Source organism: Drosophila mojavensis, unplaced genomic scaffold (assembly GCF_018153725.1).
Source record: "Drosophila mojavensis isolate 15081-1352.22 unplaced genomic scaffold, ASM1815372v1 contig_74, whole genome shotgun sequence".
Lineage (NCBI taxonomy): Eukaryota > Metazoa > Arthropoda > Insecta > Diptera > Drosophilidae > Drosophila > Drosophila mojavensis.
In genome coordinates this window covers 24,575,059-24,581,058 of record NW_025318899.1, presented here as the reverse complement: position 1 = coordinate 24,581,058, position 6,000 = coordinate 24,575,059, and positions in this window count along the sequence as shown.

Genomic DNA, 6,000 nt, shown 5'->3' with positions numbered 1-6,000 from the left:
CCCTCCCTCACTCGACAAACATAAATTTCACTATGAAAGGTGAATATTTTATTGTAGTTTGATAATATACAATATATTTATTTGAATCTCGCTATATATTGACTATTGAAACCGACAAATTTGTAATTATTTATGTCTGACACTATTACAAGATATGGCGTTAAGCCGACAATCCAGGCATATCTTCATGTTTTCTTCTTTTTTTTTTTTTTTTGTATTCTAAATTTCAAGTCTCTATGGGCATTTCAAAAAAACAGTCCACTTTCTTTTCTTGTTCGCCTACGTAAGGAAAATATATATATTGCAAAATATATACTTAAGAATACCAAAATGTATATGTACATAACATAAATATAATGTACAGCAAATACCACAAACTTGTAAGATGAATGTTAGTAAATAATATTTAAATGTTATTAAAATTATAATCATATGCGCAACATATTTTATCAAGTCACTCGAGCCATTTCTGATATACTGATAGTTTATCGTTATTTGATTACAATTAAAATATAAATATTTGCTGCAGCAAATGGCTTAGTGAAAAAGATCTCAACCTTAACCTAATGGAGGTCTAAATTTCTTTTGTAGTCTTACGTTTCTTACATGATATGCAAGTTTAAATATCCTTATTATAATATATTTTTCTAGAATATATATCCTTGACATTCGTATTCAAATTCATTATTATAGATAACATCACCACGACTAATCTTTTTATGATGTATTGGTTTTTATATATTTTTGTTGGTAAATATTTGTTTAAAAATCCACGTATAAAATTATAAACAAAACTAATTCAATATATCATAATATAGACTAAAACTTTGGCTGTGATTATAAAAAAAAAAAAGGATCTATCCGCATTGAAATTTAATTATTTAAATCAACAGAGATGCAATTACCCAATTGTGACCCATAACTTTGCAGGCCATAAATAAGTTATGCCACACAGACACACACACATATGTATATGTACACAGATATATATACACTATAATCCCCTGCACATTCTTATCGCATCAGCCAAAAACATTTTCAATTTCAATAGGCTAACGAGTTGTTTTTTTTATATATTTCTATCAGCCAAAGAGCAAAGCGTGTAAAAATTGTGCGCCAAAAAGGGCTAAAATGAAAATGGAAATTGCCAAAAAGCGGTCAAAAGAGCAGGAGCAGCAGCCACAACAACAGCATCAGCTACAGCAAGGAAATAAGCCATTCACACTTTCGACTATATGTGTCGGTGTGTGTGTGAATTCTAATTCAAAGGCCAAACAGCAGCCACAATAGCAACACATCGCCCCGTCCAAGGCAACCCAATCAAAAATGGCAACTGGTTGGCAGGTGCAGGCAGGAGTTGGCGCTGGTGGAGGGGCTAAAGCGGAGGACGATGTGCAAAATGTTCTTAATTCTCAATTCATATGCAAATTTATTTTATCGCCAGCTCTGCTGCTGTTGCTCCTGCTACTGCTCCTGCTGCTACTGCTGCTGCTGCTGCTGCTGCCTGCAACAACAATGAAGGATTGTGGCTGCCAGCCTGACTGACTCACTGGGCAAAGTGGAAATCATCCATTCACACACTTGCACACCCTCACCCACACACTCACACAGACGCACTTGTGCATGGGGCTTGACTTTTGTGGTTCAGTTTGGCTTGACTGTGGGGAATGCAGTCTATGGGGACTGCTTCCATAGAAGTGGGGGCTGGTGGGGGCTGCCAGCTCGTTATTGCTTGTAACTGTGCCGTTTTCTGGCTCTGCTAATGCGTGGCCTTTCAGCTTTGTAATTGATCGCACACATTAAAAATTGCATAGCCATTGAAAAAGTGCCTAAACGGTAACATTTTATGTGGGCAAACAATAATTGCATAGAGAAACCCTCATTTTCCCTTCTCCACTTTCGTTTCTGCTTCCTGCTTCCTTCTCGCTTTTTGCTTCGTGCTTTTGGCGTTTATTGCCTCACTTAGTTAGTTATGGTGGGCATTGTCAGTGGCATTCGGCCCGTCGCTTAGTTGTCGCCATCATCAACACTTGGCCATAATTAAAAGCTCACGCAACATTTGCTGCCACATCTTGGCTTGTCACTAATTGCTGGCCCAGACTTCTTTCATGGTGCAAATAACGATTATGGCCAGAATCTGGCTTCTGCCTGGCTAGTTGGCTAGTTGGCTGGCTGGCAGGCTGGCTGGCTGGCTGTCGGACTACCTAGCTAGACACTTATTCGAGTACAAAGGCTGGCATTGCCAAGTGCCAATTAGCAAGCAAAATAGATTGTAAATTTTAATGACATACACGGCCGTACAAGTGGACAGCGCTCAGCCTTTACTTTGCTGTACTTTACTTTTGCTTCACTCGCCTTTTTTTGCCAACTCTCTCCGTCTCTCTTGCTGGCCACTTTGAAAAGAAAACTCCTTTGGCAGCGCCTTGCAAGAAGTCAAAGGCGTTGACCGCTTGCTGCATCATTGAATATAGAATACACTAACTGAGTGTGTCTATGTCCGCAGTGGGGCTAGCCTTATGCATCTGGCTCTGTGTTTGAGGCTTTATGTGTCTGTTTGTGTCCACTTCAATTAGAAAGACTTTCACCCATTGCAAAAAGAGGCTAAAAGACTTGAAAAACACTTCCGGTTTCTTTTTTCTTGCTTCTATTTCTTTACTTTTCTTTTTTTTTTTCGTTGCTCATACTTTACTTTACTTTTGTATGCGCCTTGGTAAACGTTTGCAATTACTTTGAAATTGCGCAGACGTGCGGACCCCGTCAGAGGCAGAGCTCGAAAAAAGCTGTCTACCTTCGGCATGACGACACAAGCAGCGGCCATTGTAGCACAACATGACTTCCGCTTCCGCTTCGTGGGTATCCCTGTGTGAGTGTGCATATATATGTGTGTGACTGCAAAGTGAAATCTATTCAAAGCCTTATGCGAGCTACTCCTTGATTGCCTTTTTTCGTCATCGACTTCAGCGCCTTCAGCAGCCCCATTTTATACCCATTTGCCTTCTCGTTCTCAATCCCATCATTCCAATTGCTGACCAATCGCTTGGCCAGCCGAGTCACCATGTCCTGAGTTGCAAAAACTCGAAACCTTTTCTAGGGTCTCACTCGACCCATACGCTTTGTCAACATTCATATCGATCTCGTCGGCGATGCCCAAAACTTTCATTTTACAACATTGTCCAAGGCATTTCCATCAAGTAAGTCAGCTTAAATTGATTTTACTTTCAAGAAAAATAATGAGTAATTGTGTTCCGCAAAACTACAAAATATAAATAACCGTTGGAGGCTTACCCGATTATAGTACAATAACATTTCTGAGTTTTCTTAAATCAACCGAAAATTTAATCAATGAATATAATCTGATAAACACTAAGTAAGTAAGGCTCTAGTCAAGACTGCTCAACAGATCTCGTGCTGAACCCTTTGAAGAGCTGATAATAAAATGATAATTCCCTTCTTAAATACATACATTAGAAACGACACATTCAGACACACAGTTGACGCAGCGGGATATAGTTGTATAACGTATGACTGATAACGCTCTTGTTCATAAAACTCCTAAGATCAACGTATTCATACCTACGAACAGACGTACGGCAGGACAGACGGGTAGATCGAAGGACAGCCTTAGTTTATGAAGAGTTTATATACTTTATGACAATATATACACTGACACGGCTCCTTCCAAAACCATTAAACTCTTCGCATTTTTAATGAGCTCAGAGCTCAATAAAATGTGTGAGCCATAAAAGTTCAATATATGCCATCTTTGCTATATTTTCTTCACATCCATATTTATTTGTCTTAAGATAGTTATTCTTTCAATATCAATAAATGCAAGGCTAATAAATATAAAATAATCCATTAGTGGCTTAGTGTTTAAGGAATACAATTCACTAGTTCTATACGTGACGCGTATAAAAATGAAGCGATCAATCGGACGCAACCAACTGTATAATGCTCGTTCATGCTCAAGAAACTAATGTAACATAATTAATCCGCTTATTAAGTGGGTCGATAGCAATACCCCTCTGCCTAGAGTTGATCCAATTTATAATTTAAAGTAGTTAAAACTTTGGAATTCATATTTGGACTGGCATACGCAAGGGCTCCATACTTTTATATCGAGCGCAATATTTGGACAAAACCAACATACTCCGTTTGGTTTGTGAGCGGGTATAAATGTCACAACTGTTAGCCGGAAGTAGAGCACATGCAATTATGTATGCTTATTGTGGTGCATCCTGCAGGAAAGCCTCAAACAAGACCCAAACTCTGTATTGGGCTCATTAGAAAAGTTGTCTGGTCATAGAGGCAGAACCCAGCATTGACCATAAAATAAATTGAAGTTGCAACAAAAACACAAAACTTTGCCCCAAAACGAACACAGAACAGAACAGAAAAACACAAATGCAGCGTGACACAGAGCAGGACAGCTGAAATGGGTTGCCGGAACAGCATGTATGCTCCTGCTACACTGGACATATGTCAATGCGAGGGGCGCCAACCGATTCCACAGGGTAAAGGCGAGGCGATAAGAACAACCAACCAACGGCGATAGTGTCACAAAACAAATACGTTGCCTAAAAGCCGCAAAACCAACAAAAGCAACAAACTGCACACGACACGGCAGCACATACAACAACAACAACAACAACATCAACATGTGACCACTAATGTTAACCCGCACACAAATAAATAGGCAGCGCAGCAGATAAAGAAAGAGACCAATCGAGATGGCGAGGGTTAAAGTATGATGCGGTTTAAAAATTTACATTTACAATTCAGCTTTAACTCTCATATTTTACACAGTTTGCTTTAATTTTTCAATTCAAGAATTAGCATTAGCGAGTCGGAATAAAAAGTTGTCAGATGAACCAACGAGTAAGTAGAGGCGAGTGACGATTAATGTTCTCGATCAGGCACCCAATCCTATTTTGGGCCTATGGGCAATACCCAGATTGCTGTATCTCCATCGCCATCGTTTCCACGTTAGAGAACACCTAAATTTTTTATAACCAGAAGTTCATTCGCTTTCTCTACAGATCGATGCACAAATTGTTCCATAACTGCCTCTCGAGCTAAGCATTTAAGGTAATGTATATTTATGCTTTTTACAAACATTGGTTTTGTGCAAGGTCCACTATCCGACCACAAAAAGGTATGCACTGCATTGATGCGAGTGACTTGAAACAGTGGGAATGAATGTATACTCGTTGAAATACTATTTAATCATAGTTGTTATTTCCCTCAATAACATCACTGTTGATCTGCCCCATCTGATCTAACTACAACGATTTTCGTAGTTACCTTAATAAATCATCATGGACAACTTATATTAACTCTAATTTCTAATAAATAAATCATAAGGCCAGTGATACGCTCTCAATGTCGTTAACTACGCTTTCTTCGCTCTCAACTCTCGAGTCTCTAATGTCATCGCCATCCTTAAAGCTCTGATTAATAATAACATGTTACATAAAAGCTCTGCAGAGCATAAGTCAGAAATGAAATTGAGGCCAATAACTTTACTTTAAGCCTTTTACAGAGTTTCTCCCTTAAATTATCGAGTTATCTGTTTAAATAGCTAAAGTAACGAGTGAAGCTGGCGAGTGAAGCTGGCGAGTGACGAGCGACGAGTGACGACGAGCACTTTAATGTCATTGCCTATTTTGAGGCGCACACAATTTTTGAAGTGCTACGTAAATATTTTCTAATAAATTTTGCGCTCCCATTGGGGGACGACCCGCAGCCCTGCTAAGATTTCATTACGTCGCACTCGAGGGCTTCTGAGCTTGCCTCGCTCTCGGGTAAAGCAGAGTGGAACTCCGCCCACGTAATGAAAATTCTTGCTACGTAATTAGCAATGCAGCTGAGCAGGAGGCGAGGCCTTGAGTATTTAAGTGTGTTTTTAATACGCATCAACTGACTGCCGGATGCTGGACTGCAGAGATGTCGGAGGTGGCACTCCATTCACACTTGACGTATGCAAATGTGCATTTGAAA